The 14,395-nt window shown below is 38.1% G+C and overlaps 1 protein-coding gene across 6 annotated transcripts in view; it reads right to left on the minus strand.

The window, feature by feature from the left end:
- Positions 1-14,395, minus strand: part of SNTG1 (syntrophin gamma 1) — an 818,827-nt gene that overhangs the window by 790,011 nt on the left and 14,421 nt on the right. The window lies entirely within an intron of this gene.

Genomic DNA, 14,395 nt, shown 5'->3' on the forward strand with positions numbered 1-14,395 from the left:
CACATCCGAATAACCTCCAGTGTATTATTTTATTTACTATGTTTCATAGGCTTTCACATTTTAGTTTATTTCACTTTATAAAGTGAATTTTGTTATTCCTCTTTTCCTTTTTAAAAATGAAAGTCAAAAAGGAGATGTTCTTAGCCTACTGGATTCTAGACCTTTTCAAGATGTGCTGTCTTCCCAAGAAACCTCATGTTTACAACTTCTTCTGAAATTCAATGCTGTCTAGGAGAATAGAAGTACTGAAGGCAGGCCTTTCTAAAAAAAGAACTCATAAGCATAAGCATAGAATATACTAAGGAGTTAGAGAACAAGTTGTTCTGTCTGATTATTTTAAAAGCTTTATTGACTGATAAAAGGAGCTAAATCAAAAGACATATGGCAGGAATTCTATATACAAAAAGTAAGCATAGTAAACTGCTCTTTATTAAATGAGCATTTATTTGTGTCTACTAAGTGGTCAAGGGCAAGGGGCTTTCAAAAAGCTGTGAAAAATCACATACCACAGTGCTTTGTCATTCATTTAAACTATTTACTGACAGCTGACCATAAAGAGACAATGTACAGATGGGATCCTAATGGTTGAAAAGAATTTCAAAAGATTCTAACATTTACTCATATAGATAGAAACACAAATTCAAATGTTAACATATTAATTTTCACCCAACAAAATGGCAGATTTAAAGAATAGAGTATGCCAAAAGTTATCCAGAATGTGAGAAAATGGAAATCCTCATGCACTGGTAAAGAGAATATAAATTCAAATAGCCACTTTGGAAAACAGTCTGGCAGTACTTAACAAAATTGAAATTGTGAAAATCTTCTGATACAGCAAACTCATTAAGTCAATAGAAGACAGGAGCAAGGAATTTATTGCACTACTCCACATGGTTATCTGGTGCCTGAAAGCAGTCAATGGGTCCATTTCCAGGAGATAAGTAGGTTAAAAAATGGTAGCTTACTAGTATAGAATACTGTGTAGTACCTAGGAGTACTGAACTACAGGTATAGAAACAACATGGTGATATCTTTACCAACATATTGCTGGAAGGAAATGGTGATAAATATAATAAGTTTGTAACACAATACCATTTGTATGAATTTACAACACACTAAATCTGCTACCTATTTTATATTTTATTTTATTTTCATATTTTAAAGATCCTTCATACACATTCCTCTATGCTCCTGCACCAAGAGGAGATAAGAGAGTGGAAAGAGAGTTCAGGGTGTCTGTTCCCAAGTGACCTGCTTATGAAGACCTTGAGTTAGCAAAGGTCCTCTTCAGGCCCTCAACACAGGTCCTGGCAGCACCTCTGTCCACACACTCACCTTTTTTGAGACCAGCAGATTGCTCCCATCCTCTACCAATTGCCCCTTCAGATACCACCGAGTGGGAGAGCTCATGCTCATGTCGTTTCCCTACATCCTGCCCACACTGTGGAAATAATGAATTTATTAAATTCCCTTCAGATTACCTACTTTCAGTGATCAATGTTTCCTGCTGAGGTACTCACTGGTACTAAATTGTGTAATTAATTTAACTTCTGTCACAAAGTCCAAGAAAATAATGGAAGAAAGGAAGAGAAGGAGAGACAACAGGGTAGGGGAAGGGAGAAGAGAGGAATTCCACTCGAAGTTAGGTAGGCACTGACAGAGTAGCACAGTAGTTGTCTACTGATCATATAGCCATGGTTTTTATCTTGAGTATCCAATATTATAAGACAGAGATTATGATTAATCTTGTACAGATTAAATTAGATTAAATTATATTGGCGAGCTAAGTACTTAGCACATGTTCAGCTAATATTGGTTTTTGGAAAGTATCATGGGAAATGACCATACATTAGATTAGAGAGACAGGTGGGCTCAGCTTGTGAACAGCTTTGCAAATTATGACAAGGAGTTACCCTATCAGTTGTGGACAATCAGTGAGAATAAGGGTCAAGGGCATGGAAAGATTATGATCCATATTTTGGAAATAAACCTGAGAATGGTATGGGTTTGAAAGGATCATAGGACCAGTTAAGAGACTGCTAGCATAGCCAAGGAGAGGAGAAGCCAAGTTCAAAGGCAAACACAAAGAAGAATTTAAGACTGATTACTGATGGAGTATGAAAAAGGAGGCAGAGAGACGAAGTAAATGACTATGCCCAAACTACTAGCTTGTGGATCTGGAGTAATATTTCACAGAGAAGCCAGAAAAAGAAAGAGAGGTAGTAGAAGAGGAAAGGAGGGAGAGAGAAAACACACTGTCTTTAAGAGCTCTGAACATCTCTAAAGAGAAATGTAAACTCAAGCTCTAAAAAAAAAGGTACATTTAACCCTTATTGCTATTTTTCATAAATCCCATTTTTAGCTATGATTTGTTTTGCCATATATTAGTTGAAAAGGACTGGTCATTTGTCCTACAGTTTCTCCATTCTGGATATAGCCAATCAAATCCAAGTGGTCTTATATAATATACCCCTATTATTTTCTGCCAAATGGTACTTAGGCCTGGATCACCACTTTCCAATCAATAGAAATGTAATGCAAGCCACATAGATCATTGTAAATTATCAAAGAACCACCTTAAAAGGTACAAAGAAATAGATTAAATGAAATTCTTCTGACAGTGTTAGAATAGTTAGAATAATTGACATACAACAAACTGCACATATTTAAAGCGTGCAACTTAAAACTATCACCACAATCAAGATACTCAACACTTTACTTGATCCAATTTGACAATTATATTTTAATTACCAAACATGTGAATGACACTTATACAAGTCTCCAGAACGGCAATAATTCCCAAAAGAATATTAAGTTCACGATGCAATCAACTCATACTAATAAATAGGGAAATTGTAGCAAAAGTGGACTTAATTCTTTTAGCACACTGAATTTTCAAGGCAAGTAATTATAGGAGCCACATACAAAAAATAAAACAAAATGTTCCTTTCATCCAAATCAATTTTTAAATTTATTTTGAAAAAGTATTAATTTAGCTGACATAATTTTGGCCAACTCTATTAATGATTCTTGAGTACTAAGCCTTTTAAATTATACCCATTAGTTTTCAATGAATGACCTTGCATTTTGGAAATCCAACTCTTGCCAACTAAATCCACAGGATCCATTCCAATAGGATTCTGTTCAATAGCCATAAAATTTTTTTAGTCTCCACTTTAACTGGTTTTCATGGGGTTCATTTTCATATTATTGATTAGTTACTTTAAACCGGAATGCCAAAGCATGGGTATCCATGGCCATTGAAAGATCACAGATATTATAGCAGGGCACTTATTAAAAAGAAAAAGCACAATCATATTTCATAGTCCAGGAGGGAAAGGGAATGGAATTGAGGTAAAAATAGAAATTAACGACTAAAATGAGTACATATGTCAGGTTCCTTGGTGAATTATAGTGTTGGGTTTTGCAGTGGCCAGGGTGTCAGGACTCTAGTTTGCATCCTGTGGGCCAGAGCTGCAGATTAAAAACAAAGAACTCTGCCAAGTGTATAAGAGAGAGGCTATGGCCAAGAGACATACCAGTCTGAGTGCTGCAAACCTTGGTTCAATGCTTTGGCATCTTTCTGGAGCTGGACTGGGAAGGCAGGGACCAGTACGTCTTTAAACAGGGCTGCCTCCCCTGCTTCGATGATTCTTTCTTGTCTCAGCTCCTCTTCCTCAGATAAACCCACTTTTTCCAGTGGCCCAGCATTTCCCACATGTAAAAGCTTCTGAAGAATCTCTGCCTATGCTTAGCACCAAAAAATGAATTATGGCTCTGAAGACCCTTAATAAAGGACATAGTATGGAGGAGACTGATGATATCCTAATTCCACATTTTAACAGATGCTCTACAAACATTTATTCTCAGAAGACAACATTAACATATGTAGAAAAGCTGTAATATACACATACACTTCTATTTTGCTACTCCCTTATTATGGGGTTAAGATTAAGATTTAGCAGGTCTGGAAAAGGATCTATTCACACATTTAAAAGCTTCCCAAAACCTCTTGGCCAGTTTTACTAACTAGTCATCTAGACAAGTTAATACTGGTTGGATTGAAATTCATAAGTGCTAAATGAGTGTTGGCATTGATTTCTCAGGCTTTCTCACAGAGATACGTAATAATGACCTATAAAACCATATCTCAGACTTTTTCTCCACAAGTTAGGGAAGTAACTCCTTTATTTCTGCATTTGTCTCCAGGCTTCTTTTTTTTTAAATAATAAATATATTTTTAATTGGTGTTCAATTTGCCAACATACAGAATAACACCCAGTGCTCATCCCGTCAAGTGCCCCCCTCAGTGCCCGTCACCCATTCACCCCCACCCCCTGCCCTCCTCCCCTTCCACCACCCCTAGTTCGTTTCCCAGAGTTAGGAGTCTTCATATTCTGTCTCCCTTTCTGATATTTCCCACACATTTCTTCTCCCTTCCCTTCTATTCCCTTTCACTATTATTTATATTCCCCAAATGAATGAGAACATATAATGTTTGTCCTTCTCTGATTGACTTACTTCACTCAGCATAATACCCTCCAGTTCCATCCACGTTGAAGCAAATGGTGGGTATTTGTCGTTTCTAATGGCTGAGAAATATTCCATTGTATACATAGACCACATCTTCTTTATCCATTCATCTTTCGATGGACACTGAGGCTCCTTCCACAGTGTGGCTATTGTGGACATTGCTGCTAGAAACATCGGGGTACAGGTGTCCCAGCGTTTCACTGCATCTGTATCTTTGGGGTAAATCCCCAGCAGTGCAATTGCTGGGTCGTAGGGCAGGTCTATTTTTAACTGTTTGAGGAACCTCCACACAGTTTTCCAGAGTGGCTGCACCAGTTCACATTCCCACCAACAGTGTAAGAGGGTTCCCTTTTCTCCGCATCCTCTCCAACATTTGTGTTCCTGCCTTGTTAATTTTCCCCATTCTCACTGGTGTGAGGTGGTATCTCATTGTGGTTTTGATTTGTATTTCCCTGATGGCCATTGATGTGGAGCATTTTCTCATGTGCGTGTTGGCCATGTCTATGTCTTCCTCTGTGAGATTTCTCTTCATGTCTTTTGCCCATTTCGTGATTGGATTGTTTGTTTCTTTGCTGTTGAGTTTAAGAAGTTCTTTACAGATCTGGGAAACTAGCCCTTTATCTGATATGTCATTTGCAAATATCTTCTCCCATTCTGTAGGTTGTCTTTCAGTTTTGTTGACTGTATCCTTTGCTGTGCAAAAGCTTCTTATCTTGATGAAGTCCCAATAGTTCATTTTTGCTTTTGTTTCTTTTGCCTTCGTGGATGTATCTTGCAAGAAGTTACTGTGGCTGAGTTCAAAAAGGGTGTTGCCTGCGTTCTCCTCTAGGATTTTGATGGAATCTTGTCTCACATTTATATCTTTCATCCATTTTGAGTTTATCTTTGTGTATGGTGAAAGAGAGTGGTCTAGTTTCATTCTTCTGCATGTGGATGTCCAATTTTCCCAGCACCATTTATTGAAGAGACTGTCTTTCTTCCAATGGATAGTCTTTCCTCCTTTATCGAATATTAGTTGACCATAAAGTTCAGGGTCCACTTCTGGATTCTCTATTCTGTTCCACTGATCTATGTGTCTGTTTTTGTGCCAGGACCACACTGTCTTGATGACCACAGCTTTGTAGTACAACCTGAAATCTGGCATTGTGATGCCCCAGATATGGTTTTCTTTTTTAAAATTCCCCTGACTATTCTGGGTCTTTTCTGATTCCACACAAATCTTAAAATAATTTGTTCTAACTCTCTGAAGAAAGTCCATGGTATTTTGATAGGGATTGCATTAAACGTGTATATTGCCCTGGATAACATTGACATTTTCACAATATTAATTCTGCCAATCCATGAACATGGAATATTTTTGCATCTCTTTGTGTCTTCCTCAATTTCTTTCAGAAGTGTTCTATAGTTTTTAGGGTATAGATCCTTTACCTCTTTGGTTAGGTTTATTCCTAGGTACCTTATGCTTTCGGGTGCAATTGTAAAAGGGATTCACTCCTTGATTTCTCTTTCTTCGGTCTCATTGTTAGTGTACAGAAATGCCACTGATTTCTGGGCATTGATTTTGTATCCTGCCACGCTGCCAAACTGCTGTATGAGTTCTAGCAATTTTGGAATGGATGCTTTTGGGTTTTCAACGTAGAGTATCATGTCATCGGCAAAGAGGGAGAGTTTGACTTCTTCTTTGCCAATTTGAATGCCTTTAATGTCTTTTTGTTGTCTGATTGCTGAGGCTAGGACTTCCAGTACTATGTTGAATAGCAGTGGTGAGAGTGGACATCCCTGTCTTGTTCCTGATCTTAGGGGAAAGGCTCCCAGTGCTTCCCCTTTGAGAATGATATTTGCTGTGGGCTTTTCGTAGATGGCTTTTAAGATGTTGAGGAATGTTCCCTCTATCCCTACACTCTGAAGAGTTTTGATCAGGAATGGATGCTGTATTTTGTCAAATGCTTTCTCTGCATCTAATGACAAGATCATATGGTTCTTGGTTTTTCTCTTGCTGATATGATGAATCACATTGATTGTTTTAGGAGTGTTGAACCAGCCTTGTGTCCCGGGGATAAATCCTACTAGGTCATGGTGAATAATCTTCTTAATGTACTGTTGGATCCTATTGGCTAGTATCTTGTCGACAATTTTTGCATCCATGTTCATCAGGGATATTGGTCTATATTTATCCCTTTTGGTGGGATCTTTGTCTGGTTTTGGAATTAAGGTGATGCTGGCCTCATAGAACGAATTTGGAAGTACTCTATCTCTTTCTATCTTTCCAAATAGCTTTAGTAGAATAGGTATGGTTTCTTCTTTAAACGTTTGATAGAATTCCCCAGGGAAGCCATCTGGCCCTGGACTCTTGTGTCTTGGGAGGTTTTTGATGACTGCTTCAATTTCCTCCCTGGTTATTGGCCTGTTCAGGTTTTCTATTACTTCCTGTTCCAGTTTTGGTAGTTTGTGGCTTTCCGGAAATACGTCCATTTCTTCTAGATTGCCTAATTTATTGGCGTATAGCTGTTCATAATATGTTTTTAAAATCGTTTGTATTTCCTTGGTGTTGGTAGTGATCTCTCCTTTCTCATTCATGATTTTATTTTATTTTTTTTATAAATTTTTTTTTAATTTTTATTTATTTATGATAGTCACAGAGAGAGAGAGAGGCGCAGAGACACAGGCAGAGGGAGAAGCAGGCTCCATGCACCGGGAGCCCGATGTGGGATTCGATCCCGGGTCTCCAGGATCGCGCCCTGTGCCAAAGGCAGGCACCAAACCGCTGCGCCACCCAGGGATCCCTCATTCATGATTTTATTAATTTGAGTCTTCTCTCTCTTCTTTTTAATAAGGCTGGCTAATGGTTTATCTATCTTATTAATTCTTTCAAAGAACCAACTCCTGGTTCTGTTGATCTGTTCCACAGTTCTTCTGGTCTCGATTTCATTGAGTTCTGCTCGAATCTTTATTAACTCTCTTCTTCTGCTGGGTGTAGGGTCTATTTGCTGTTTTTTCTCTAGCTCCTTTATGTGTAAGGTTAGCTTTTTTATTTGAGTTCTTTCCAATTTTTGGATGGATGCTTGTATTGCCATGTATTTCCCCCTCAGGACTGATTTTGCTGCATCCCAAAGATTTTGAACGGTTGTATCTTCATTCTCATTAATTTCCATGAATCTTTTTAATTCTTCCTCAATTTCCTGGTTGACTCTTTCATCTTTTTGAAGGATGGTACTTAACCTCCACGTGTTTGAGGTCCTTCCAAACTTCTTGTTGTGATTTAGTTCTGATTTCAAGGCATTATGGTCTGAGAATATGCAGGGGACGATCCCAATCTTTTGTAATCGGTTCAGACTCAATTTGTGACCCAGTATGTGGTCTATTCTGGAGAAAGTTCCATGTGCACTTGAGAAGAATGTGTATTCAGTTGAGTTTGGATGTAAAGTTCTTTAGATATCTGTGAAATCCATCTGGTCCCATGTGTCATTTAAAGCTCTTGTTTCTTTGGAGATGTTGTGCTTGGAAGACCTATCAAGGGTAGAAAGAGCTAGATAGAAGTCACCAAGTATAAGTGTATTATTATCTAAGTATTTCTTCACTTTGGTTATTAATTGGTTTAAATATTTGGCAGCTCCCACATTCGGGGCATATATATTGAGGATTGTTAAGTCTTCTTGTTGGATAGATCCTTTAAGTATGAGATAGTGTCCCTCTTCATCTCTCACTACAGTCTTGGGGTAAATTTCAGTTTATCTGGTATAAGGATGGCTACCCCTGCTTTCTTTTGAGGACCATTTGAATGGTAAATGGTTCTCCAAACTTTTATTTTCAGGCTGTAGGTGTCCTTCTGTCTAAATGAGTCTCTTGCTTGTAGACAGCAAATAGATGGGTCCTGCTTTTTTATCCAGTCTGAAACCCTGTGCCTTTTGATGGGGTCACTAAGCCCATTCACTATTACTATTCAAAGTTACTATGGACAGATATGAGTTTAGTGTCATCATGATATCTATTCAGTCCTTGTTTTTGTGGATTGTCCACTGGACTTCTTCTTAAAGGGGAATTTTAAGAGTCCCCCTTAAAATTTCTTGCAGAGCTGGTTTGGAGGTCACATATTCTTTCAGTTCCTGCCTGTCTTGGAAGCTCTTTATCTCTCCTTCCATTTTGAATGAGAGCCTTGCTGGATAAAGTATTCTTGGTTGCATGTTCTTCTCATTTAGGACCCTGAATATATCCTGCCATTCCTTTCAGGCCTGCCAGGTATTGTGGAGAGGTCTGCTGTTACCCTAATACTCCTCCCCATAAAAGTCAGGGATTTCTTGTCTCTTGCTGTTTTAAGGATCTTCTCTTTATCTTTGGAATTTGCAAGCTTAACTATTAAATGTCCAGGTGTTGAACGGTTTTTATTGATTTTAGGGGGGAATCTCTCTATCTCCTGGATCTGAATGCCTGTTTCCCTTCCCAGATTAGGAAAGTTTTCAGCTAGGATTTGTTCAAATACATATTCTGGCCCTCTGTCCCTTTCGGAGCCCTCGGGAACTCCAATTAAACATAGGTTTTTTTTCCTCAGGCTGTCATTTATTTCCCTTAATCTGTCATCATGTTCATTTAATTGTTTGTTTCTTTTTTCCTCAGTTTCCCACTTTGCCATCAACTTGTCTTCTATGTCACTCACTCGTTCTTCTACCTCGTTAACCCTTGTCGTTAGGACTTCTAGTTTGGATTGCATCTCATTCAATTGATTTTTAATTTCTTCCTGATTAGATGTAAATTCTGCAGTCATGAAGTCTCTTGAGTCCTTTATGCTTTTTTCTAGAGCCACCAGTAGCTGTATAATAGTGCTTCTGAATTGGTTTTCTGACATTGAGTTGTTATCCACATTTTGTTACTCTGTGGGAGAGAGGACTGTTTCTGATTATTTCTTTTGAGGTGAGGTTTTCCTTCTAGTCATTTTGCTCAGTGCAGAGTGGCCAAAAACAAGTTGTATTGGGAAAAGGAGAAAAAGAGAGAGAGAGAAGGAAAGAAAAGAGAAAAAGAAAAAAGGAAGAAAAAAAGGAAAAAAGAGAAGAAAAAGAAAGAAAGGTGAAAAAAAAAAAGGGGGGGTGGGGAAGCAATCAGAAACCAAAAAGAAAACAAAACAAAACAAAAACAAAACCCACGGGGGAGTATCTTCTGATTCTGTATACTTTAAGTCCCTTGACTTCCCCTGGAACTTGTCCATCTAGCTGGTCTTCTGGGGGAGGGGCCTGTTGTGCTGATTCTCAGGTGTTAGCACTTGGGGGAGCCTCTCTGCCCCCGCCCTGGTGCAGGGCTCAGTGGGGGTTGTTCACCCCGTGAGGCCCCAGGAGGAACAACCGCAGTGGCGGGGCCAGCTCTGCAGCCCTGGAATCAGCTCCCGCAGTCACCACGGAGCTCTCCGTCTGCAGGGCCTGGAGGCTCCGGGGCGGGGCCGCTGATCTGCTCAGCTCCGGGCAGAAGCGTCCTTGCTGTCCTGGGCCCTCCCAGCCTCTGCCTGTCCCGGGGGAGGCCGGATCTGGGCTGTGTCCCCGCGCCCTGTGCTCCGGGGCCTGCGCTGTAGGATTCGGGCTCCTGCCCCGCAGCCCCCTCCGCGGAGCCGCCCCCGAGCCCCCCGAGCTGCTCCCGCCCCGCAGCCCCCTCCGCGGAGCCGCCCCCGAGCCCCCCCGAGCTGCTCCGGGTCCCGCCGTGCGCGCTGCAGCCCTTAGGGAGCTCGGCGCACTGTCCCGGGGCGCAGGTGTCTGTTAGTGTCCCCGGGAGCCCGAGGGCATCCCCGCCCTCCTGGTCCTGCTCCAACTCCCCACGAGCCCCCTTCCCCCGGGAAGGTCGGTGCAGCTCCTGCTCCTCCGGGACGGGGCTCTCCTGTCCTGGGGACACTCGCCCCGGCCTCAGCCCGGCTCCTCGCGGGGCCCCTCCCCCTTGGAGGCCTTTTGTTTCTTTATTTCTTTTTCCCCGTCTTCCTACCTTGATAGAAGCGGGAACTCTTCTCACTGTCGCATTCCAGCTGGTCTCTCTTTAAATCTCAGGCCGAATTCGTAGATTTTCAGGATGATTTGAAGGTTATCTAGGTAGTTTGGTGGGGACAGGTGATTTGGAGACCCTACCCTTCCGCTGTCTTGCCCCTCCTCCGTCTCCAGGCTTCTTATCTAATCCCGTCAAAGATCCATTTGTTGCACACATGCATAAACTTGTTTGAACTATGTGGCTGATTAGGCATTTCATACTGTAATCCATATTTCCCTAGAAAATTAGATTTTAAATCAACTTATTTACCTGTTCAAAAAGGATAGTTTCACAGGCATATACAAACATATTTTTGCACCCATATTTTTTATGAAATGTCGTATGAACTATAGATAATCACAGCATTGACAACTATTTTTGGGTTTCCTTTGCATTCATTTCACTTTCTAGCAGAAAATCTATCATAATATATATACCCTCCAGGGGAATGTTCTCCAGTGAATAGTTTCACCCTTGGTCTCTCCCACCCAAACAGTAATCTTTCCTTTTTCAATCACAGCATTTCCTCCTTGAATCAGTAATTTAATATTCAAGCGGAATGTGGCTCAAACCTCCATAAATTGCCTAGTTTGCAAATACCATTCCATCATGCTTTCTCTCAAAGATATACATGACAATGTGACAAATAACATACTATACATTTTAGTTACACATTTTATATATGTATACATACAACATATATAATATGTTGCATGTTATTAGATATGCTACATACATGCATATTATATATAACATATTTTATATCTAATATACAGTTATGTATATATGTTATATAGTATATATCTTTTTTATAGTATATATCTTATATAACATTATATATGCATATTTTATACTTGTATATGTTACATCTATGTAATTACAATCTAATGTTATACATAAAATACATATGTATATAATATATAATGAATGCATCACATAGTACCATACACACATATAGGGTATATAATACATGTTGTAACTTATTATATGTTACATTATATTATGCAAATGCAATATATTATATATATACATATACAACATGTATTATTATATTTATATAAAGGTACAGAGGTATACTAGAAAAGACCACCATGAGAAGGAAAGGTGTTTTTTCTTCAAGGAAAGATGATCACAATCAGAGAAGATATCCATGCTGAATTAAGTCATCCATGACAAGAACTAAAGAATAATTAAGTCAAATTTAGGTTAAAGTTGTGAGTGGCAGCCTCAGATACTAGTCTCAGAGATTGTATCATTTACTTCTCTGTTGAAGCATATTTGATTTCTATTATGAGCTTACTAAATCACCAAAAAAGTAAATATCTCGGACATAATTTTTAAGTATTTATTTTCTTATGCTTATGCCTCTTCTCTTTCCCAAATAAATTCTAAACTAAGCAAAGACAATACAATGTATAATAGTATCTTTTTCAAACCTTATAAAATTGAGTTTAGGAAATTACAAATAAGTAACCATCATATAAATGAGTGGGTATCAAGCAAGATGGAATAGTGAATGGGTTGACCTACTTCTTTTGAAACTTAGTACAAAAGTATCAGATAACACTGGTAATGGGATGAGAACAGACATCTAGATCAATGAAAAAAATTAAGTGCCAAAAATTAACTCTTGCATCTGTGGCCAACTGATTTCCAACAATGTGCCAAGATAATTCAATGACAAAAAGTAGTCTCTTCAACAAATGGTGTTAGGGCACCTGAGTATACACATGCAAAAGAATGAAATTGGCTCCTGCAACATAGCATATACAAAAGTTTACTCAAAATGGGTCAAATACCTAAATGTAATAGCTAAAACTGTAAAAATCTTGGAAGAAAACACAGATGAAAATCTTATCTTGGATTAGGCAAAATATCATGGTTCCTTTCCTTACTTATGGTCACAATATCACAAAATATGAAATAAACTGGATTTTATCAAAGTTAAAATCTTTTGTGCTTTAAAGGGCATTATTGACAAAGTTAAAAAAACTGTTTAATTGTAGAAGATATTTTGAAATCATATATCTAATAAAGTTCTAATATTTAGAATATAAAAAGAACTCTTACAAGCCATTACCAAAAAGACGAACACTCCACTTAAAAAATAGGCAAAGCATTTGTATAAACATTCCTCTGAACAAGATATATAGATAACCAATAATCACATGAAACAATGCTCAACATCACTAATCACTAGATAAAAGCAAATGAAAACAAGGAAATACCATTTTACTCCCACTAGGATGGCTATAATCAAAAAGGCAAACATGGTAAGTGTCAGTAAGGATATAGAGAAATTGGAACCTTCACACATTGTTGGTGGGAATGTAAAATTGGTGCAGCTGCTTCGGAAAACAGTTTTGCGGTTTTCAAAATGCTAATCATAGGACCAAGCAATTTCCTCCTAGGCATATACCCAAGAGAACTGAAAATATATTTTCACATAAAATTTGTAGATAACTGTTAATACTAATGACTATTCAAAACAGTCAGAAAAGTGGAAATTCCAAAATGCCCATCAACTGGTGAATAAAATGTGGTGTTATTTATACAATAGAATATCATATACATATGAAAATTAATGAATTCTTTATTCTACAACATGCATGAACTTTGACAACATTATTTTGGTGAAAAAGCCACACAGATTTTATGATTCCATTAACATGAAATGTCCAGAAGATAGAAACCCATTCTAAGATAGACACAGAAAATAGACTAGGAAATGCTAAGGGCTGAAAAGAAAAGAAAAGAAAAGAAAAGAAAAGAAAAGAAAAGAAAAGAAAAGAAAAGGAAAGAAAAGAAAAGAAAAGAAAAGAAAAGAAAAGAAAAGAAAAGGAAAGAAAAGGAAAGAAAAGGAAAGAAAAGAAAAGAAAAGAAAGAAAAGAAAAAAAGAAAAAAGAAAGAAAAGAAAAGAAAAAAGAAAAGAAAAGAAAAGAAAGAAAAGAAAAGAGAAAAGAAAAGAAAAAAAGAAAAGAAAAGAAAAGAAAAAAGAAAAGAAAAGAAAAAAGAAAAGAAGAGTGACTGTTAATTGATACAAATTTCTTTTGGGGTGCTGAAAATATTCTGAAATTAGATCATGGTGATTGTTGCGAAGCCTTGTAAATATACTGAAAACCACTGAGTTATATATACTAAAAGGTTAGATGTTATATTATGGAAATTATATCTCTATGTTTTATTGATTGATTGATTGATTTAAAGATTTTATTTATTTATTCCTGAGAGACACAGAGAGACAGAGAGAGAGAGAGAGACAGAGACAGAGACAGAGAGAGAAGCAGGCTCCATGCAGGGAGTCCGAGGCGGGACTCGATTCCGGGTCTCCAGGATCACGTCCCGGGCGGGCGGAAGGCAGCGCCAAAGCGCTGGGCCACCCGAGCTGCCCTATCTCTAAGTTTTAAAAGCAATAGTGAACACAGAAGTTTCTAGGAAATCTAAAGAAGCGCTGACTATTTAAAAAACAGAAATAAGGACTAGTTTGGGATAGTTAAAAAATAATGTATAACTTAATACAGCACTGAACATCATAAAGAGAGTTAATGATACTAACAAATAGTCTCAGCGAAGGATCTACCGGTGCTTACTGTACTATACTAATCTTTCAACCATTTTTGTAGGATTGAAATATTTCAAAATTTTTGATCACTTACAATGTGGTAAGCTAAGCACCAGGAACTCAACAGAGAGACTGGATCTTCTCATAACCTGACAGCTCATTTCTTTTTAGAAATAATATTCTTCTGTCTGTATGTACTACAGTTTATCCATCTACCTACTGAAATACATCAAGACTGCTTCCAAGCTTTGGCAATCATAAATAAAGCTGCTATAAATATCTATGTGCAGGTTTCTGTGGGGGTAT

The sequence above is a fragment of the Canis aureus genome, chromosome 28 (assembly GCF_053574225.1).
Source record: "Canis aureus isolate CA01 chromosome 28, VMU_Caureus_v.1.0, whole genome shotgun sequence".
NCBI lineage: Eukaryota > Metazoa > Chordata > Mammalia > Carnivora > Canidae > Canis > Canis aureus.